This window comes from Nicotiana tabacum, unplaced genomic scaffold (assembly GCF_000715075.1).
Source record: "Nicotiana tabacum cultivar K326 unplaced genomic scaffold, ASM71507v2 Un00143, whole genome shotgun sequence".
NCBI classification, from domain to species: domain Eukaryota; kingdom Viridiplantae; phylum Streptophyta; class Magnoliopsida; order Solanales; family Solanaceae; genus Nicotiana; species Nicotiana tabacum.
The window spans coordinates 84-24,633 of record NW_027438381.1 but is presented as its reverse complement, the minus strand read 5'-3'; the positions used below and the strand labels follow the sequence as shown (position 1 = coordinate 24,633).

The following is a 24,550-nucleotide window of genomic DNA, read 5'->3' as shown; positions in this document are numbered from 1 at the left end:
AGTTATAAAGTACAGAATGAGTAGAAAATAGGGGAACGGGGCTACAACTTTTAAAAGGACTGGCCGGATCGTTACATCCTCCCCCTCTTAAACAAACGTTCGTCCTCGAACGGGTTTAGAATTATACCTGGAGTGGTGAAAAGATGAGGATAACAGCTGCGCATATCATGCTCGGTCTCCCAAGTCGCCTCCTCGACCGGATAACCCCTTCACTGGTAGTGCAAGTCTGTAAGCCACCTCTCCAACTCTCTCAAGAATCTCAAAAGGTCCAATATACCTCCGGCTCAACTTGCCCTTCTTTCCGAACCTCATAACACCATTCATAGGTGAAACCCGGAGCAAAACCCGCTCACCAATCATGAATGTAACATCACGAACCTTCCGATCTCTATAACTCATCTGTCTAGATTGGGTTGTACGAAGTCGATCCTGAATCAACTTAACCTTTTCCAAAGCATCCCGAACCAGGTCTGTACCCAATAGTCTAGCCTCGCCCGGTTCGACCCAACCCACTGGAGACCGGCACCGCCTACCATATAAGGCCTCATACTGCACCATTTGAATGCTCGACTAATAACTGTTGTTGTAAGAAAACTCCGCATGTGGTAAGAACTGATCCCAAGCACCCCCAAAATCTATCACACACACACACGAATCATAGACTCTAATATCTGAATAGTGCGCTTGGACTGTCCGTCCGTCTGAGGGTGAAATGTTGTACTCAACTCTACTCGAGTACCCAACTCTCGCTGTACGGCTCTCCAGAACCATGATGTAAACTGCATACCTCGGTCAGATATGATAGATACCGCCATGAAGCCTAACAATCTTGCGAATGTAAACCTGAGCCAGTTGCTCTAAAGAGTAAGTAGTAACAACAGGAATGAAATGAGCTGACTTGGTCAATCTATCCACAATCACTCAAACTGCATCGAACTTCCTCTGAGTCCGTGGGAGCCCAACAACAAAATCCATAGTGATCCACTCCCATTTCCATTCTAGAATCTCTAACTTCTGAAGCATCCACCCGGTTGTTGATGCTCATACTTCACCTGCTGACAATTTAGGCACCGAGCGACATACTCCATTATGTCTTTTTTCATTCGCCTCCACCAATAGTGCTATCTCAAGTCCTAATACATCTTCACGGCACCTAGATGAATGAAGTAGCGCAAACTGTGAGCGTCCTAGAGAATCAACTCCCGCAAACCATCTACATTGGGAACACATAGCCTGCCCTACATCCGTAATACAATGTCATCTCCAATAGTGACTTCTTTGGCATCACTGTGTTGAACTGTGTCCTTAAGGACAAACAGATGGGGGTCATCATACTGACGCTCCCTGATACGATTATACAGAGAAGACTGAGAAACCACACAAGCCAAAACTCGGCTCGACTCGGAAACATCCAATCTAACAAACTGGTTGGCCAAGGCCTGAACATCCAAGGCTAAAGGCCTCTCTGATACCGCTAAATATACTAAGCTGCCCAAACTCTCCGCCTTACGACTTAAGGCATCGGCCACCACATTGGCCTTCTGAGAAGAAAAAGTTCACTTTCCAAATTTGCAAAGAAGAACTATAATGCTGAAAAGTTAAAAGTAAAGTGGTGTATGCAGCTTTACAAATGATGAAAGTATTTGTGCATGTGAAAACATCCAAGCAAGTGGCCCACTTGCCGATTTGGAGGATTACATTTTAGCAAACTTTACAACTACAAGCACATGCAAGTTGCCAACTTGGAAAAATATATGCGAGAAATCAATATACATAATATACTTTTTCATCTATAAATAGCACTACATTGAGCTTCTCACTACAACGGAAAATTGAGAGGAGAGCTTCTTCTTTTCCTTGCTTCTTTCAGTACTTTCTTTTCTTCTTTTAGCTTTAATAGTGTCTTCATTTCTAGTTCCGAATAAATTATAATATTAGAAACTACTCTAGCACCTATTTTTAATTAAATAGGGGGGATTATTCTCTTGAATATTTCTTTCTATTTTCTTATTTAATGGGCAAGAATATTTTCGCTGTCAGTACTAACTCCATTATGGAGTAACTTTTCTTGTGTTGGGAGAATGACATATCTTAATATTTCTATATAATAGTAGATATTATCCCTCAATTTTACATGTTTGAGCTGAAGTTTTTTCCATTTAAATTTTATCTGCTTTATAGTTAGGTGTTATTTAATTTGTTAACATCTATCTATTTCGTACTCCATATTAAATTCTTACTAATTCTGTAATCGAAAGAGGCGGAAGAGAACATAGTTAATTTTGGTATTGATAGACGTTAACTTTTATTTAGTGACATCTAACTCTTATATGTTAAAATTGATTCTACACTTATTTGTAATCGAAAGAGGCAAATATTGTAGTAATTAGTTATAACAAGTAAGGTAACCGAAAGGGACTTACTAAAAAAAAGTAAGTTTTAGTTTAAACATATATTTTTGGCTCTTTAATATTACTATTTTGATGATTAATTTGTATAACCGAGAGGATTGCAATTAATTGTTCAACTTAAGTAATAATATATAAATATAATTGTGAGAGGCACTTATACATTTGTGAGAAATAGAAATTGAAGTATAATTTATCTATTAATAATAGAAATATTAAGTGAAGTTATGATCCCAACACCTTTTTATTATATTTGTGAAAAATAAAATATTTTCTATTGCTCTATTAATGCACTTTTAGTTAGTTAATTCACAACTCAACTCTTCCTGATTTTCTCAAATAGTAATTAAAAAAAGAAACGGCTGTAGAATAGATAAACCAATCTCTGTGGTTTCGACTTCTTTCTATACTATAATTTGACAGAGTACGGTTTAAATTTTATATACGCCAGACACTCGTCAAATTTTTGATGCCGTTGTCGGGGATTGGCAACATCTACTTCAGATTAATTGTTTTGTTACTAAGTTGAGAACTCACTATTATTATAATTATTATTGTTGTTATCTTTTTTTTTTGGTTACTACTGTAACTATTAATACTAGTTACATTTTCTTTTCTCCTAGTTTTTTCTTATTAACAATATTACTATTTACTATTGTTTTCTTTCTTCCATATTTTTAATTTTTATTTTACTCTACAATATCATACTATTATTTTTAAGATCAGCTAGCTCTTTTCATAAATTAAAAGAAATTATTTCTTATCACTAGTTCTACTAATTATTACTATTATTTTGATTTTTATATATACATTTTTTTTGGTGATGTTATAATCCTTAAGCAACTCCAACCACCTCCGATTCCGCAAATTAAGATCCTTCTATTTAAACAGATGTTGTAGACTCTGGTGATCGGTATAAACCTCACAATGGACATCGTACAAATAATGCCGCCAGATCTTCAAGGCATGAACAATAGCTGCTAACTCGAGGTCGTAGACCGGATAATTCTTCTCATTTACCTTTAACTGTCTGGACGCATAGGCAATCACCCTACCGTCTTGCATCAACATTGCGCCGAGACCAATACGCGACGCATCACAATACACAGTATAAGACCCTGAACCTGTGAGCAACACCAATACTGGGGCTATAGTCAAAGCTGTCTTGAGCTTTTGAAAGCTCTCCTCACATTCCTCGGTCCACCTGAACGGAGCACCCTTCTGAGTCAATTTGGTCATAGTTGTGGCAATAGAAGAGAAACCCTCTATAAATCGGCGATAATACCCCCACCAAACCAAGGAAACTCCGGATCTCCATAGCTGAGGTCGGTCTAGACCAACTCTGCACTGCTTCAATCTTCTTCGTATCTACCTCGATTCCTTCGCACGAAACTATATGACCCAAAAATCCCACTGAATCAAGCCAGAATTCACACTTTGAAAATTTGGCATACAACTTCTTTTCTCTCAAAGTCTGAAGCACAGACCTCAGGTGTTGCTCATGATCTTCCTGACTCCGGGAATACACCAGAATATCATCAATAAACACAATGACGAAAGAATCAAGATAGGGCTGACATTATTCATTAAGTGCATAAATGTTGTTGGGGTGTTGGTCAGCCCAAATGACATTACAAGGAACTCATAATGATCATACCAAGTCCTGGAAGCAGTCTTCGGGATATATGGCTCCCGAATCTTCAACAGATGATAGCCTGAATGCAAGTCGATCTTACAGAACACTCTGGCACCCTAAAACTGATCAAATAGGTCATCAATATGTGGCAATGGATACTTGTTCTTCACTGCAACTTTGTTCAACTGGCGGTAATCAATATACATCCACATAGAACCATCCTTCTTCTTCACAAATAAGATGGGAGCAGCCCAAGGCGATACACTGGGCCGATCAACCACGGTCGGTACCCATTAAGTATCAAGACTAACCTCAATGGAGTAGAGACGAGGTACAGTCAAGACACTCACTAGTCTAATAACCTGTGCAATATAATATATAAAATAATAGGAAACAAATAACAATAGGACAATATGGAACAACCGGTGATATGCACAACAGACAATAAGAATACCATTAATATCACTCAACAATTAATAAACACAAGTACACCCAATTAAATCAAGTCCTTCAAATAAATGTCTTTCACATATAATTCTTCCAGATAACTCTCTTTCAAATATAATTTTCTCAAATAATTATTTTTCAAATATAATTCTTTCAATAAATCTTTTCAAATATAATTTCCTCAAATAAATATCTTTCATATAAAATTCTTTCATATAATACTTTCTAAGTAAAAATCCTTCCAAATAAATATTTTGAATATAATTCTTTCAATTAAAAAGTCACCATGTGACACCTCATTTCATAATCATAAAAATACGGGTCTTATGCCATTTTCATAATTTTCGTAACCACGGGTCTCATCCCATTTTTATATTTTCACGACACCTCGTGCCCATAATTAAATCATCATATTTCCCGGGCACCTCATGCCCTCATTCTATATCACAACTGCACGGATAATTCACGTGCCAATTATCATTATTTACTCACGGCACCTCGAGCCCACATTTCCTTTTTTAATCCGCCTGGCAATAGCCACAGGCTCTCAATTTTAACATGCATCAGATTGTTATAAATTTACCAACAATAAGACAAGATGCACAAGTTATAGAAATAAACACAATAAAATCACAACATCACCTAAATATTATCAACACCACAACCCTACATCAACACATATCGCCCCTGACAATAGCCACCCTTATCGCTCCTATTGCCACCCTTATCGCTCCTATTGCCACCCTTATCACTCCTATAGTCACCCTTATCGCTCTGCCCAGACAATATCAATAGCCACCCTTATCGCTTCTATTGCCACCCTTATCGCTCCGCCCAGACAATATTCCAACAAACACAACAACAGTGAAATGCCACCCTTATACCCACACAATATCAACGGTGAAATGCTACCCTTATCTCTCCAATATAGTAACTCACACAACACAACAATTTATACGGAAAATTAACATGACAATATAATAAAAATTAATTCATATCACAATTTGCCCAATGGCCACAACCAAATTCCAAAGATATAACAAAATCAATTAATTTCACAACAAATAGCCCAAGGCTCCACACAATGTATATAACACCCAAAAACAATCAATAGAGATAGAAATTACTCAGCATAAAGCAAAACCTTCACTAATGCAAATTTAGATAATTATATTAACACTTATTCTTAAGCTTGCTTAAATTAATTATTTACATAAGAAAATTCATATTGGAATTTATTTCCAAGAAATATTAAACCAACAATACTCACGAAATTTCATAAATATTTCAAGTAACAATCACATCAAATTATCATATAAAAACAAATTCAACAATAAGGATTTAGGCATGGCAAACAGATGATATAAAATATTTCCACAATTTCCCAATTTACTACGCAATAATGCCTAAGACTTTAATTCAATGAATTTTGCACGTATAAGCCTGAGTACATACTCGTCACCTCGCGCACACAGCTTTTCACATTTCACAAATGGCACATAAGACTCAATGCCTAAGGGGTAATTCCCCCACTCGAGGTAAAGCAAGACACTTACCTTTTTGAAGTTAGGCCGATATTCCAAAATAGCCTTCTTGCTTGAATTGGCCTCCGGACAGCTCAAATCTATCCAAATTAATTGTATAACTTCATTAGAATTCATCGAAAATAATTTCGGATAATAATACGTCAACTTAAAAATTTATTCCAAAAAGTCAACAAAAGTCAACGCGGGACTCGCCTCTCGGAATCCGACATAATTTTCATGAAATCCAAACACCCATTCCGATACGAGTTCAACCATACCAATTTTTTTGAATTCCAATAACAACTCGACTTCCAAATCTTAAATTTTCATTTTTGGAAGATTCTACAAAAATCTTGATTTCTTCCATTTAAATACGAATTAAATGATGAATATCATCATGGATTCATGAAATATAAACACTTTAGAATATAGAACACTTATTCCAACCAAGCTTGTGAAAACTCCCTCCAAAATCGCCTAAATCCGAGCTCGAAAAAATCCGAAACGAAAAATGGCGAAATGACCATTTTTGGCCCTAAATGTTCTGCCCAGATTCCGCACCTGCGGACATATTTTCGCACCTGCGAGCTCTATTTTGCGAGCCAATTCTCGCTTCTACGACGTCCACTAGCGCTGCCCTCGCACCTGCGGAAGAGCTTCCGCTTCTGTGCTCACGCAGGTGCGGGAAATTCTTTGCACCTGCGGCCTCAGTACAGCCCAGCCAATTTCGCTTCTGCGAGCTTCTTCTCGCTTCTGCGATGGTTGCACCTGCGCCCAAATTCTGCGGGTGCGATTCCAACAGATTCTGCCATTTTCCAGCAGCTTCTTCCAAGTCCGAATTGCTCCGTTAACCTTCCGAAATCCACCCGAGGCCCCCGGGACCTCAACTAATTATACCAACATGTCCCAAAATACAATACGAACTTAGTCGAGGCTTCAAACAATATCAAACAACGTCGAAATTACGAATCGCGCATCGAATCGAATTATAAGTTTTTCAAATCATCCAACTTCTATATTTTGTGCCGAAATGTATCAAATCAATCCGGAATGACTTCAAATTCTGCACACAAGTCATAATTGACGTAATGGAGCTATTCCCATTTTCGGAATCAAAATCCAACCTCGTTATCAAAAATTCACCCTTCGGTCGGACTTTTTCCAAAATCTTTTATTTTTCAACTTTTGCCAAAATGTGTTGAATTGTCCTACGGGCTTTCAAATCCAAACCCGAACATATGCCTAAGTCCGAAATCATCATACGAAGCTATTGCCATCATCGAAATTCTATTCCGGGGTCGTTTGCTCAAAAGTCAACTCCCCGGTCAACTCTTTCCATTTAAGCTTCGAAATGAGAATTTTTCTTTAAATTAAATTCCAAATCTTCCGAAAACCAAACTCGACCATACACGTGGGTCACAATACATATTGCGAAACTTATCGAGACCTTAAGTCACTGAACGAGGCGTAATTTCTTAAAACGGCAAGTGAGGTCGTTACATTCTCCACCTCTTAAACAAACGTTCATCCTCGAACGTGCTAAGAATCTTTCTGAGGACTTTAAATTACTGAGTATATTCTTGCACACATACTTGTGGGTGATTCTACATTCCCGCAATTTAACACGGGTTCGATAACACCATCTCAATTGAGATTATTTTTTTTATCCATACTTGAAAACTTTAAGATCAAGTCCTTACACTCCAAACATTTCAAAAGGTCTGATTTTCACAACAACGCACGGTATTAGTCTCAACTGGCTATAGCATGATTTTCACAACAATGCAGTATTAGTCTCAACTGGCTATAGCAACTCGTGCCTATGCACACATCAATTTTCTTGATAGTGTTGAAGTACTTCAAAAAAAAATCTGGGGTGTTACTTTCTCCCCCGGCTTAGGTTCATTCGCCCTCAGACACGTAACATAACTTATCTCTGCCCTTGCAAATCTCAATCCTCCAAATTTTACTAACTCCTAAATTTTCCAGAAATTTTGGCAGAGTCTCCTCTGTAAACGGGCATATCCACCTGCCAGAGTAACACCAAAACAACTCCTAATAACTCATCTACAACCCAATAAAATACCTCAAGGTATATATGAATAACACCAATCTCAGCATTACAAGCACTGCATTATCATTTTGATATAAGGACATGAAGCACATCATATGTATGCTCATCACCACATCTCTGGTCTTAAAAGCTGTTCATAATTAATTCCAGCATCATCAATTAATCTCATATTAACCACCACCTCATTTTGAAATTTTTTTTTTCACAACACTAACAACAGAATGTGAGGTATGAAGACCGCATGATTACCTAGTCAGATTAATGAGTCACATTTAACGCCACCTGGGCACTCACCTCATAGGCTAAAACTCAATGTTTACAGCACGAAAATGGCTGAATATGAACAGAAAAATATACAAGAATTATCAAATAAGCCTAACAGGCATGACTCCCTATTAATATTATTGTACAAATTAATTTCACAAAGGGATAATTTTAAACTCATAAATATTTCACCACAAGGATCTCGTCCTTACATAACCTCCACCGCAGCTTGCACCCCGGTTTAAATATTTCACATCATGTAAAAAAAATGCGAGGATCTCGTCCTTAAATCCGAATCACAATTTTATTGCACATTGTGCCAACTGAAAATTTTAATTTCCTTTCTTTCTTCTGTTCAATATATTTCATAAACAATTTTCACAACATATAATGAACCCTCATACCGGTAGGACGTATGATTCATAAAAATTAGAATCAATTATTCTGAAACACATTAAACCCACTGTATTGAATAATAAAATTTTGCTTTTGGACTTATAGCCCTCAATGGTGCACAAAAATAAAATGACAGACACAGACTCACATCTTTAAATCTCCCAACAGGGATACACATATAAGTGGGTCACAAATTTACGAAGGTCACCTATAAGTGGAGCATAATAGGAGGATTCACCTCAATATTCAGAACTAAATCAAATTAAGGAAAATATCATTTTATAATAAAAATCAAGATCGTACCTGTAACGACACCATCGGGTGTATTGGCCTCAGCCAAATCATAGTGATTAAATCAACGGGTCGGGCCTCCACCTCTCAGGCGCCCACTACCCGCCTGTCCTCCATCTCTAGCTGACTGTGCACGTGGAATATCAACTAGAATAAAGCTTGTAGCTGGAGTGTTCTAATGAAATCCACCCCTCCCAAGTATGGGACAATATCTCATGATATGCCTAGTATCACCACACTCATAACAACCCCTCTGAGGTCGCGGCTGCTTGTACTGAGTCTATGCCAGATAACTGGAATAACCACTGTAAGAAACTCGTGTCGGTGGTGCACTGTAAACTGGAGCACTCCGAGTATTCTGATGTGCGGACTGAGTTGACCGACTGCTCGAGCCTCCGCTATAATGGGTTCTAGCTGAAGAGTAAAATCCTCTGAACCCTCCAGATTTTTGAGACCATTTGGCCTCCTTAGACTCTCTTTCCTCACCTAAAACACCCCCAATCTTCCTTGAAATCTTCACTACTTGTTGAAATGGAGTATCAGTTTGCAACTCTCGAGCCATGCATATTTTAATATCATAATCGAGCCCCTCAATGAATCTGCGAATCCGTTCTCTGATTGTAGGAACTAACATAGGTGCATGACGGGCTAACTCACTGAACCTGATAGCATATTCTGACACTGTCATAGTGCCCTGACGCAACTCTGTGCGCCATGCATCTCTGAGAGTCTGGAGAACAAACTTTTTCAAGAACATTTCCGAAAATTGAACCCAAGTTGGTGGTGTGGCATCGGCTGGTCTACCTTCTTCATAGATTTGCCACCACCGATACACTGCGCCTGACAGTTGAAATGTAGTAAAGGCAACTCCGCTCACCTCCACATTACCCATGGTGCGGAGAATATGGTGACAATTTTTTAAAACTTTTTGGGCATCCTCTGTAGTTGTGCCACTGAAAGTTGGCGGACTATACCTCTTAAACCTTTCAAGTCTCTTTTGTTCTTCTTCTGATGCCTCGATCCTGACCTCAGGCCGAACCGGAATAACAGGTTGTACCGGTACTACACCGGGAACCTGACCAACGTGAACCTGCTACTCTGGAATTGTGGTAGGAGTCTGAGCTACTCCCCCAATCTGTGGAATGTTTGGTGCAACAGAGATCAATCCCGCCTGAGTTAATGTACCAAACATACTCAGGAACTGTGCCAAAGTCTCCTGAAGTCCGGGGGTAACAACAAGTGCTTCTGGTACCTTTCCCCCAACTGGAGCTACTGGTGGCTCCTCAACTGTTGTTCTGACATGTGCTCTAGTCATATCACGTGCCCTTCCTCGGCCTCTACCTCGGCCCCGGCCTCTTGCATCCCTAGCAGTATGTGCGGATGCCTGCTCCGCTAACCCAGTAGCACGTGTCCTCACCATCTATGAGAGAATGGAGATACAAAGGTTCAAATTCCAAATTCAACAAATTCCGCACGACAGGAATGAAAGAAATGGAAATTTCCTAACAGTTCTGTAGCCTCTCGAAGATAAGTACAGACGTCTCCGTACCGATCCACAAGACTCTACTAGACTCGTTCGTGAATCGTATAACCTATGAACCTAGAGCTCTAATACCAACTTGTCACGACCCAAAATCCCACCACAGGAGTCATGATGGCACCTAGTCTCTAAGACTAGGTAAGCCGATTTTCATTACATATTTGGAGCCATTGTTTTTTTTAAAATAAATAACAACGGAAATAATTACAATATATGAATGTACAACCTCTCAAGACTGGTAGTACTGAGTCACGAACTCTAACTAAATACATAGAATGATCACGAGGAACGAATATACAATATTGTTTGATTACAAGTTAACAGTACAATGAAATGAAAAGACTCCAAGGGACTGCGACGACCAAGCAACTCTACCTTAAATCCTTACGATCCCACTTTAACTCTGCTCAAGTCTGTTATCTTCAATACCTGGCTCTGCACAAAAATATGCAGAAATATAGTATGAGTATGCCACAGTCGGTACCCATTAAGTATCAAGACTAACCTCAATGGAGTAGAGACGAGGTACAGTCAAGACACTCACTAGTCTAATAACCTGTGCAATATAATATACAAAATAATAGGAAACAAATAACAATAGGACAACATGGAACAACCAGTGATATGTACAGCAGACAATAAGAATACCATTAATATCACTCAACAATTAATAAACACAAGTACACCCAATTAAATTAAGTCCTTCAAATAAATGTCTTTCACATATAATTCTTCCAGATAACTCTCTTTCAAATATAATTTTCTCAAATATTTATTTTTCAAATATAATTCTTTCAATAAATCTTTTCAAATATAATTTCCTCAAATAAATATCTTTCAAATAAAATTCTTTCATGTAATACTTTCTAAGTAAAAATCCTTCCAAATAAATATTTTGAATATAATTCTTTCAATTAAAAAGTCACCATGTGACACCTCATTTCATAATCATAAAAATACGGGTCTCAGCCCATTTTTATATTTTTTGTAAACACGGGTCTCAGCCCATTTTCATATTTCCACGACACCTCGTGCCCATAATTAAATCATCATATTTCCCCGGCATCTCGTGCCCTCATTTCATATCACAACTGTACGGACAATTCACGTGCCAATTATCATTATTTACTCATGGCACCTAGTGCCCACATTTCCATTTTTAATCCGCCTGGCAATAGCCACAGGCTCTCAATTTCAACATGCATCAGATTGTTATCAATTTACCAACAATAAGACAAGTTGCACAAGGTATAGAAATAAACACAATAAAATCACAACATCACCTAAAAATTATCAACACCACAACCCCACATCAACAAATATCGCCCCTGACAATAGCCACCATTATCGCTCCTATTGCCACCCTTATCACTCCTATAGTCACCCTTATTGCTCTGCCCAGACAATATCAATAGCCACCCTTATCACTCCTATTGCCACCCTTATCGCTCCTATAGCCACCCTTATCGCTCCGCCCAGACAATATTCTAACAAACACAACAACAGTGAAATGCCACCCTTATACCCACATAATATCAATGGTGAAATGCCACCCTTATCTCCCCAATATAGTAACTCACACAACACAACAATTTACCCAGGAAATTAACACGACAATATAATAAAATCAATTCATATCACAATTTGCCCAATGGCCACAACCAAATTCCAAAGATATAACAAAATTAATTAATTTCACAACAAATAGCCCAAAGCTCCACACAATGTATATAACACCCAAAAACAATCAATAGAGATAAAAATTACTCAGCATAAAGCAAAACCTTCATTAATGCAAATTTAGATAATTATATTTAACATTTATTCTTAAGCTCTCTTAAATTAATTATTTACATAAGAAGATTCATATTGGAATTTATTTTCAAGAAATATTAAACCAACAATACTCACGAAATTTCATAAATATTTCAAGTAACAATCACATCAAATTATCATATAAAAACAAATTCAATAATAAGGATTCAAGCATGGCAAACAGATGATTTAAAAAATTTCTTCAATTTCCCAATTTACTACGCAATAATGCCTAAGACTTTAATTCAATGAATTTTGCACGTATAATCCCGAGTACTTACTCGTCACCTCGCGTACACGGCTTTTCACATTTCACAAATGGCACATAAGACTCAATGCCTAAGGGGTAATTCCCCCACTCGAGGTTAAGCAAGACACTTACCTTTTTGAAGTTAGGCCGATATTCCAAAATAGCCTTCTTGCTTGAATTGGCCTCCGGACAGCTCAAATCTATCCAAATTAATTGTATAACTTCATTAGAATTCATTGGAAGTAATTCCGGATAATAATACGTCGACTTAAAAATTTATTCCAAAAAGTCAACAAAAGTCAATGCGGGACCGACATCTCGGAAACCGACATAATTTTCATGAAATCCCAACACTCATTCCGATACGAGTTCAACCATACCAATTTTATTGAATTCCAATAACAACTCGACTTCCAAATCTTAAATTTTCGTTATTGGAAGATTTTACAAAAATCTTGATTTCTTCCATTTAAATCTGAATTAAATGATGAATATAATCATGGATTCATGAAATATAAACACTTTAGGATATAGAACACTTACCCCAACCAAGCTTGTGAAACATCCCTCCAAAATCGCCCAAATCCGAGTTCCAAAAAATCCAAAACGAAAAATGGCGAAATGACCATTTTTGGCCCTAAATGTTCTGCCCAGATTCCGCACCTGCGGACATATTTTCGCACCTGCGAGCTCGCTTTCGCGAGCCAATTCTCACTTCTGCGACGTCCACTAGCGCTGCCCTCGCACCTGCGAAAGAGCTTCCGCTTCTGCTATCACGCAGGTGCGGGAAATTCTTCGCACCTGAGGCCTCAGTCCAGCCCAGCCAATTTCGCTTCTGCGAGCTTCTTCTCGCTTCTGAGATGGTCGCACCTGCGCCCAAATTCCGCAGGTGCGACTCCAACAGTTGCTGCCATTTTCCAGCAGCTTCTTCCAAGTTCGAATTGCTCCGTTAACCTTCCAAAATCCACCCGAGGCACCCGGGACGTCAACCAATTATACCAACATGTCCAAAAATACAATACGAACTTAGTCGATGCTTCAAACCACATCAAACAACGTCGAAATTATGAATCCCGCATCGAATCGAATTATAAGTTTTTCAAATCCTTCAACTTCTATATTTTGTGCCAAAACGTATCAAATCAATCCGGAATGACTTCAAATTTTGCACACAAGTCATAATTGACGTAATGGAGGTATTCCCATTTCTGGAATCAAAATCCATCCTCGTTATCAAAAATTCACCCTTCGGTCGGACTTTTTCCAAAATCTTATATTTTTCAACTTTCGCCAAAATGTGTCGAATTGTCCTACGGACTTTCAAATCCAAACCCCAACATATGCCTAAGTCCGAAATCATCATACAAAGCTATTGCCATTATCAAAATTCTATTCCGAGGTCGTTTGCTCAAAAGTCAACTCCCCGGTCAACTCTTTCCATTTAAGCTTCAAAATGAGAATTTTTCTTTAAATTAAATTCCGAATCTTCCGAAAACCAAACTCGACCATACATGCGGGTCACAATACATATTGCGAAGCTTCTTTAGACCTTAAGTCACTGAACAAGGCGTAATTTCTTAAAATGACAAGTCGGGTCGTTACACTTACTACAGGAACTGACTCCACGGTAGGAGTATCAACACTAACATCTCTCACATAAGCCAGATATGCATCATACCCCTTCTCAACCATTTGTTGAGCCTTAAGAAATGAAACAAACTTGCTAGGAACATGATCCAAGGTAACTCTCCACTCTGGCCGCGGTAGACTTGGCATTGCCAAAGTCACCGTCTTGGCGTGACAATCAAGGATAGCATGATAGGGCAACCACCAGTCCATGCCCAAAATAATATCGAAATCTACCATACTGAGTAATAATAAATCAGCTCTGGTCTCAAAACCACTGATAACAATCAAACACGACCGATACACGCAGTCAACAATAATAGATTCACCCACGGGTGTAGATACATAAACAGAAGAACTCAAAGAATCACGGGATACTCCCAAATACGGGGCAAAATAAGATGACACATAAGAATCAGTGGAGCCTGGATCAAATAAGACTGATGCATCTTTATGACAGACTGAAACAATACCTGTGATAACAGAATCGGATGCAATTGCCTCTGTCCTAGCAGGAAGGGCATAGTATCTGGCCTGGCCTCCCCCTTTAGGGAGACCCCTACCTGTCCGACCTCTGCCTCTAGCTAGCTGTGCAGGTGGAGTGGCAGCTGGTGTAGTAATCATGGCCTGAGAAGCCTGAGGGCCCTGTGGAATAGGTGGGGCCTGAGAAATCTGTGGAGGTGCACCCCTCCTAAGTCTAGGGCAATCCCTTATGATATGACGAGTGTCACCATACTCAAAACAAGCCCTCAGAGGAGGTGACTGCTGGGACTGGCTCGGGCCTGATCGACTGGACTGCCCACTGAAAGCACCCCATACATGAGGTATAGTAGACACTAGCAGTGTATTATATGGAACCTGGGGTCTGGGAGTAGCCGGAGTATCGCTAGAAGTTGGAAGTGCTGAATGAATAGGATGGATCACATAGCCTCTACCATGACGGGCTGCAGCTGGGGCACGAGAGTTGTTATACGTGCTAGAATCTCGAGGTCTCTTAGCCTCCCTCTCTTCTTTCTCCCGGATCCGCATACCCTCCAATCTCCTAGCAATTGACACCACTTGTTGGTATGTTATTTCCATCTCCAGTTCTCGGGCCATACTGAATCTGATACTAGGATGGAGCCCCTCAATAAATCGACGAACCCACTCTCGAACAGTAGCAACCAAGGCTAGTGCATGCCTAGCCAAATCACTGAATCAAACCGCATACTAGGACATAGTCATGGAACCCTGGTGCAACTGCTCAAACTTCGCGCGTCATGCATCTATGAGACTTTGAGGAACATATTCCCTCAAGAATATATTTGAAAACTGAGTCCAAATGAGTGAAGCTTCCTCAGCCAGACTATCCAACTCGTATGCCCGCCACCACTGGTAGGCCTCTCCTCTAAGATGGAATGTCGTGAAAGAAACCCAATTGGAATCCACAATACCCATAGTACGGAGGATACGCTGACATTCCTCAAGAAAACCCTGAGCATCCTCTGAAGGTGGGAGGGTGTTACTTCTTGTACCACTTGAGCCTGAGTTGCTCCCCCTCCAAAACTGCTGCCCTAGCCTCGGGCATAACTGGGAAAACTGGCTGCACTGGTATAACCTACGGAGCATGGTCAACCTGGGCCCGTGGCTTTGGAGTACGGGCGGTGGGTCCTCCCCCGGCCTGAGATGTGGTAGGAGCAAGTGGAATCAACCCTGCCTGAGCTAGAGTGACAAACATGCTCAAAAACTGGGCAACAGTCTCCTGGAGTGCAGGGGTAGTAACAGGCGTCTCAGGTGCCTGCTCTCCAACTGGAGCTACTGGTGGTTCCTCTGCAGCAGCTCGTGCAGGTACCCTGGCTGCACCACGTGGTCTTCCTCGACCTCTGCTTGGGTGTCTGATAATCGGATCCAGCTGTGTGTGTCCTCACCATATGGGAGAGAATAGAAAGACAAGAATTTATAATTTCGAAGTCAACAATTGCGCACAATAAAGAATCAAAGAAGTGAACATTTTCTTAACAGTTCCATAGCCTCTTGAAGATAAGTACAAACGTCTCCGTACCGATCTGTAAGAATCTACTAAACCTGCTTGTGACTCATAATACCTATGAACCTAGAGCTCTGATACTAACTTGTCACGTCCCCAAATTCCCTCCGCAGGATGTCATGATGGCACCTAGTCTCTAAGACTAGGTAAGCCTATCAATGCGGAATAACTGAATATAAACTGAAATTTAATCCTTAATAACTGAATAAATAAGAACTGTAAATTTAACAATTACAACACCCAAAATACAGTAGAAATAAGTCACAAGCTTCTAATAACTTATCCTCAATGTCTCTATATATTAGAGTCTAAAGAAAATAAGAAAGACAACATAATAAGATAGAAGGGGACTCCGGAGTCTGCGGACGCTGGCAGATATCACCACGGGAGCCTTCACATTTAATTTTAAAGAAAATATTTTTCTCAAAATAGCATCTCGCATTTTAGCCACCCTTATCACATCGCATGACTTTTAGTAGTTCCCCTACTAGCCACGCGTATCAAGCCATCCTTATCTCACCGCATGCGTTTCAACACCTAGACCTTATACCATCGTATGCGTATCAATATCACAATATATCACAATTTGCACCTCAAGTGTCCAAATAATTCAACTTGCCAAAATAAATCAACAAAAATAATATTTTCCACAATAAGGAACTCACAACTCAATCACAATGAGTACAAAATCTCACAAAATATTTAGGAATGAATAACTCAGCAAAAATAATATTTCACAAATTAAACACCTTGCCTTAATATCAAAATTTTAAATGTAAAATACTTCATTTTAATAATATCTAAATGAAGAAATCCAACCTTCAAATAATGCACGGAACAAAAGAAACAGAGTTTCAACTAAACAGGTAAAATAACTTAGTAGGAACAGGTCAGGCAAATTTAAAATATAAAAATATATTAATGATGATGAATATAACATAATAAAATAATTTAGTTAATATGCAACAATGATCCACATAATTTAAAGACATAATCTTTCACATTTAACCCGTGCACACACTCGTCACCTCGTGTACATGACTTTCAACACATCAAAATTTTTATATCAATATCAGTCCTAAGGGTAATTTCCCACACACAAGGTTGGACAAGTCACTTACCTCGAACCAGGTAATTCTTTACTCCGCTATGCCTTTGCCTCGTGAATTGGCCTCCGAAAGCCTCGTGTCTAGTCACAATTAATTCAATTCAATCAATACAAATTATTGGAATTTATTCCATATGAAAATATAAATTTTCCAACAAAATCCGAAATTTAACTCAAACATTGCCCGTGGGGGTCACGTGTCGGAACCTGATAAAAGTTACAAAATACGAATGCCCATTCAACCACGAGTCCAACCATACCAAAATTACTAAATTTCGACCTCAACTCGACCCTCAAATCTTCAATCTAAACTAAGAGGGTTTTCATAATTTTTCAACTCAAATCACCAATTAAATGTTAAAAACAACCATAGATTCGGGTAATTTGACCAATATTGAGTTAAGAACACTTACCCCGATATTTTCCTTGAAAAATCGCCTCACCTGATCTCTTAAAATCCAAAAATGAGTAAAAATTGCCAACCCCCGAATTATATGTTTTATCCAGGTATTTTCGCATTTGCGGACCAATTGTCGCTTCTGCGGAGTCGCATTTGCGACCACATTTTCGCTTCTGCGAAGCAGCACTGGACAGCTTCCTTCGCACCTGCGGACAATGGTCCGCTTCTGCGCAACCGCAGGTGCGACCTCGCCTCCCGCTTCTGCGCAACCTACGCTTATGCGGTTCGTTCCATCGCAGAAGCGGCTTCGCTTCTGCGGAGCTCTTTCCGCTTCTGCGGCTCCAACTGGGTATCCCTTTGTCCGCTTATGAGAGCCACAGCTCTCTTGTGCGAGTCCGCACCTGCGGTCAGTTCCTCTACAGGTGCGATGACACCAAAAGCAGCAAAATTCAGAATTTGCCTAAGTCCAAAAATTGATCCGATTTCGATCCGGATTGCACTCGGGGTACTCGGGACCCCGTCCGTATATACCAACAAGTCCAGTAACATAACAGGACCTACTCGGAGTTTCAAATTACATCAAACAATATCGAAATTACGAATTGCACTTCGAATCGCACTTATGAGTTTTCAAGTTTCAAATTTACAAAACTCATGCCGAAACGTATTAAATCAAGTCCCATTGACCCCAAATTTTGCACACAAGTCATAAATGACATAAAGGACCTATTCAAATTTCCAGAATCGGATTTCGACCCTCCGATATAAAAAAAGTCAACTCTTCGGTCAAACTTCCAAACTTAAATTTCTATTTTAGCCATTTCAAGCCAAATTTAACTACGGACCTCCAAATAATTTTCCGGACATGCTCCTAAGTCCAAAATCACCATACGGAGCTATTGAAATCATTAAAATTCTATTCTGAGGTCGTTTTCACATAAGTCAACATCTAGTCAACCTTTTCAACTTAAGCTTTCAACCTTGAGACTAAGTGTCTCAATTCATTCTGAAATCTCTCCGGACCCAAATCGCCTACCCCGGCAAGTCACATAACAGTTATAAAGTACAGAATGAGCAGTAAATAGGGGAATGGGGCTACAACTTTTAAAATGACTGGCCGGGTCGTTACAACCTCCCAAAGTACAAGGAATTGTAAAACTGCGCGGATCACCAAGTTTCTGTTGAAGCTTATTTTGAAGTATAGCACTACATTTTTCTGTAAGCTTAACCACTGAAACTTCTTCCAATTTTCTTTTACTTGACAAAATATCTTTAAAAAATTTAGCATATGCCGACATTTGCTTCAAAGCATTTGTAAAAGGTATGTTAATGTAAAGCTGTTTTAAAATTTCTAGAAAGTTTGAGAACTATTTGTCAATCTTTTCTCTTTTTAGCATTTGGGGAAAGGGGAGGGGTACAGAGTGAGGATTCGTCATCAATTCATTTTCTTGTACCTTTTTTTCCTTTATTTTTTTGTTCTTTTAGAAGTTCGGAGTCTCTTTTATTCTCACCTTCATTTACCTGTTCCATTTCTTGTGGCTTTCCTTGTCTATCTGCATATGGATTATCAAGAGTTTTACCAGACCGCAGAGAGATGGCTTGGAGATGTTCCTTTGAATTTTTCTCAGTGTTACTTGGTAGAGCACCTTTTATTTGTCCAGACATGAGGGTTGCTAATTGGCTCATCTGAATTTTCAAATTCTTGATTGCTGAATTTTGACTTTCAACTTTCTCGTCTGTAGCTTTAATGAATTTGTACATCATGTCTTCAAGGCTTTGTTGATGAGCTCTTTGGGGCTGTTGTTGATATTGCTGAAAATCTTGTTGCTCTCTATTTTGATTTTGAAAACCAGGTGGTCCCTGTGCCTGCTGCTTTTGATTGAAAAATCTTTGAGGATTTTCAGCACTATTTAGGTTACTCCATTGGAATCCCGGATGTTTTTGTGCCATAGGACTACCGAATGGATAACTGGTTCTATAACCAATAGCATTTATGTGTTCTTCATTTTGTGTTGAAGCTTGGCACTCATGATTGGGATGATTACCTCCACAAACGTCACAGTTCTCATGTTGAGATGATGATTGGGTAATTTACCTGAAAAGCCTCAACATTTTGTGTCAGAGTTGCAATTTGTTGTGCTAATGAATTCCAAGCCTCAACTTGATTGACTCTTGCTGCTTTCTTAACAATCATTTTGTCTGAGGGCCATTGAACAATATTTTCTGAATTTTATTAAGCAATTGCATGGCTTCTGTAGTGGTTTTGCTCATTATGGATCCTCCTGATGCTGCGTCAATTACATTTCTAGCAAAGGGTTTAAGACCATGATAAAAAATATATAAGATATCAGTATCTTGGATACCATGGTGTGAAAATTTTCTTAACATTTCTTTTAATCATTCTCATGCTTGGTATACAGGTTCGGAATCTGTCTGCATAAAATTATTGATTTCTTGCTTCATTTTAAATGTTTTTGCAGGTGAAAAATATTTATTAAGAAATTTCTGAGTCATTTGGTCCCATGTAGTGATTGAACCTCTTGGCAGACTTCGCAACCATATTTTTGCTTCACCTTTTAATGAAAAGGGAAAAAGCTCAACCTGATAGCGTCAGTTGTGACTCCATTATACCTGCGAGTTTCAACTAATTCAAGAAAATTAATTAGATGGGTGTGAGGATATTCACTCGCATCACCAGTAAACTGACATGACTGTTGAATGGTTTGAATCAAGCCTGTGCGAATTTTAAAGTTGTTTGCTGCAATTGGTGATCTTCTCACACTTGATTCTCCTTCAAAATGATTCGGCCTTGCATAATCTCTGAGTATTCTGTCACATCGTGGAGCCACCTCATCGGACTATTTTTCCACTTGATGTAATTTTTTAATTTATGAAAAGAGCTAGCTGATCTTAAAAATAATAGTATGATATTGTAGAGTAAAATAAAAATTAAAAATATGGAATAAAAATTAAAAATATGAGAGTTTCTCCAAATTTCTTTAGCAACACTGATTCAATTTTGTGAGGAGCTAAATCATTTCCTTTTAAGTAGGTGGTAATATGCTCCTATGGGTTTGAAGTCCCGTCATACTTTGGCACTTCAGGCATTTTGAACCGCTTCGGGATTAGTTCGGGTGCCGCACTCGGCTTGTACGGGAATTGAGTATACTTCTTCGAGTCCGGGCCTTTCAATACTGGTGGCGCGCCCGAGATTTGGTCCATGCGGGTGTTTACTTCACTCAGAAACCGTAAAATTTAATTCTTGAACGGGTCGTTCTCGTTGTTGAGACCGGATCCGCTCCCCCCAGCCCTTTCGGAGCCAACTTCACCCCAGGAGTGTTGTTGTCGACTCTCTGCGTTGTTTGGTTTTCAGCAACCCTGGGAGGAATTGGATCTCGTCTGTTTGCATTATTCAAAACCCCCGATAGCGCCTGCTTCAGCTCCGTCATAACTTTATCCTGCCACGTGAGATGGCCTAGAATGATCGCATGTTGCTTTTGCAGGACCCTCACCGCATCCACGACATGCTTCTCGTCAGCATCATCGGGAGTTGTCTCCCGAATCTATCGAGGGTACTGCCTGTCATGCACCAGCGTGGCGTCATTCTCCTCATTGCGGGTGTCACTGATTGAATCCTCGAAATGAGGTTGATCCCCTCGAATTTCAGGGTTGTGCGTGTTGTTAACAGTGTTATCTGCCATTTTTTATGATTTTTTCTAAGATAAAATAATCAAATCACGTTAGTAAAAAAGGCAAGGATCAATTTAATTGCACGACTGTCTAGGCCCCACAGTGGGCGCCAGACTGTTTACCCGTAAAATGGTACAGTTAAATTTATACATGATTTCTAGAAAAGTGAACTAATTTGATCCTGAAATAATGCAATAATTGAAGAAATGTACAATACTTAGCCTTAAAATGTAGATGAAACAGCAGAGATGACAGTTCCGGGAACAAAATTTTCGGGCACAGCAATGATGAGATTAAAAAGTGGGAAAGTAAGATTGTATTAAGCATTGTATAGAATGTAGTGTAAGTTTAGCTAGAAAATTCGTGTCTTTTACAATTATAACTGGGCTCACTATTTATAGCTATGTCTAGGGAAGGATGTTCTAGGATCGTTCCCTCCTTTAATGTCAATTATGAGGGTCATTGATGAAGATGTAACGGTGAATATAAATGCCAAATTCTCTGTAACGGGCCGTCGCTCTTAATGCTGCAGAATATTTCTTATTAAATGCTACCGGGAGCAGAGCATTTAATACACCTTTATGAATGTTATCCCTTCCGGTGACAAGCAAAATGGCTGTGTTCGGTCTTCGACCATCCCCGTATTGGGTTCCACGTGTCTTTCCTTTAGATGACCACATGTCATATCATATTTTACCTTATACAATCACGGCCCAGAAGAATTCCATGAGGAGTCTTTGCCTTCTGAATGGTATGAGAAAGCTTTCTCAAAATTAACAAAATTGAGCCACTTGCTAAAGAATGTGGACTTAGTTGATGGTAAGCTAGTCAATGTTAATGATCGCGCGAGAGTTTATGATGAGAGCTTGAAACAAAAGATGACTACTTTTAAATCACTGGCTAGGACCTTTGTTGGGTGCGTCAATGCAAGAAAGGATGAAGAAGAATGTGATGGAAGCATTAGCTGATTCACAATACGACCAGCCTGTGTATTTCAGTAAAGCTAGCGAGAGGGAATCGATTACCATTGATTCCCTCACAAAAGTGTCAAACTTCTTGATTGTGTCTGCTCAACAAAAGAAGCTTGTCAGGCAATCAGTATGTGCACAGGTCACAAAGTACCCGATATGGACAGGGGTACTCGGGGAGATATTGATTGGACTGAAATCTGAGATAGATTTTCTAAATAGTAGGTGTCCGAGTAAAGAAATTAAAATGGCGCAGCAAATAGTTGCAACTTGTCAAAAGTTTTTAGAAAGTGCCACTTCTTATGACCTTGAATCCACTTCATGGATGCGCCTCGCACCTGCCAAAGGCGCGGAGTCACCCACTTCTCACAAGTGGGAAGATGTTCTTGAAATGTTTCTCGACCTTATTAATTGCTTGAGTGAAGAGACAAAATTAACTTCGGAGGTTAAGAAGCTTGAGGCCATGAAAGAAGGGCTTTATCAGATTAGGGATGTTCTGATAGACAAAAGCATTGGATATATAGGAAACTCGCCACCAGGAGAGTTTAGTGCACAAGAAGTTGAGTAAAACATTGGGTCACTCATCACGATGTGTGTTCACACTTCTTCTTTATTATATTTATGGCAACATATGGGATATTGAAGTTGAAGTTTGTTGAGGACTTTATGCGCAATTGGTCGTGGGGACAAGTTCCGTCTATGCATGGGAAAGATCTTAACATCCAATGAGCAGAATATACTGCAGAGTGGGGTAAAGCAGCTAAGCAGAGTTCTGGGGCTTTTCAAGTTTGTATGGGAAACAGCAGGAATGAAAGGCGACCTAGAAGTACAAGGCCATTTGTGGTGCATTGGCGCGGAGAATAAGTCATTTACCTATAGAAACACTATGTTCTTGCTGCATTCTATTAGTTGCTAATGCCGGGCTTGTATCGTAGGTTAGTACGGCACCAGATATCGTAGGTGAATCTCTTTCGAGTGGGATTCACCTCTTCATTTCCCTCATCCAAAACTTTCAAGGCTTAAATTTTTTTGGCCATTCTCATTCCCTCTTCGGTCATTGAGTTTATAGTTTGATCTCCATATGCATAAACCTCTCTACCTGCACAAGATATTGGGTATGTTGTTGTATCTCTAGATGCATAAAAGTTACTCTCCAACTGTTTTTTATTTTCTAGATAATTTCTCAAACTTGTCATTTTTATCCAAATCGTGTACTAGTCTTCATAGTCAACCAAATAGTTGATGTGCAATGTGTCTTATTGACATCATAGTTTTTAGTGAAAGGCATTTTGTCTAAGTGGTATTTCACCATACCTATGAACAAGACATAGAGTTGGGTTGTGCCATAACTGTTTGGTCCAAAAAAAACATGAGATTCTCTCAAAGACGAGAATAATGGGAAGGAAAAGGCTAAAAGTAATTAGAATAAATTTCAACAGTAGACTAAGTAATTCCATCCTCAGTCCTCACGCCCAAATATAGAAAGGCAAACAACGTAGAGTTACTTATGTCATGCAAAATCTAAATTAACAAATTGGAGTTCCACAAAACTCTCATTTATTTAACAAGTACAATAAAATTACAAATATTGGCATAAAATTGTAAGGGGAACTCAACGAATTAACAAGTACATAATATTCATGCCTTAAGTGAAACACTTTTGTTGATGACTTGGGTAGGGGCCGCGCGAACGCAGGCCCCCGCTGCCACAAATTATGACGTAGGCTCGACCACTTGGGCCGACCTTAGGCGGGCACCCCTCCAAAGTGCAATGGAGGTCACCAACCTAGGCCATAGGTCTTATTGATCGCCCATTGACCCCGTCCAGGTAAGTATGTTCCCTTGATGCTCCTCCCTATGGTTTTATATCCCTCCAGCTCTTGATTTTCTTTTGTGTTAGCCGATATGGGACATCGTGTGCCTAAGCTATCTTCTCTTTGAATAGGATAAGCAGTGTTTAGATCCTAGTGATACAAACTCAGTTCTTTTAAGTCCTCTATTGCCAGTATACTAACCAGTTTGGTGTAGCTAATCTATCTTTCATACCAGATGTCAAAACTTATGGAATTATAGCATTTGGTGCAA

At 39.3% G+C, this 24,550-nt stretch overlaps 1 non-coding gene across 1 annotated transcript; it reads right to left on the bottom strand.

The window, feature by feature from the left end:
• Nucleotides 1-24,140: 24,140 nt before the first annotated feature.
• On the bottom strand, nt 24,141-24,301 carry LOC142178996 (U1 spliceosomal RNA). The gene has a single exon (XR_012707142.1). It is a non-coding gene; the product is annotated as a U1 spliceosomal RNA (small nuclear RNA).
• Nucleotides 24,302-24,550: the final 249 nt, after the last annotated feature.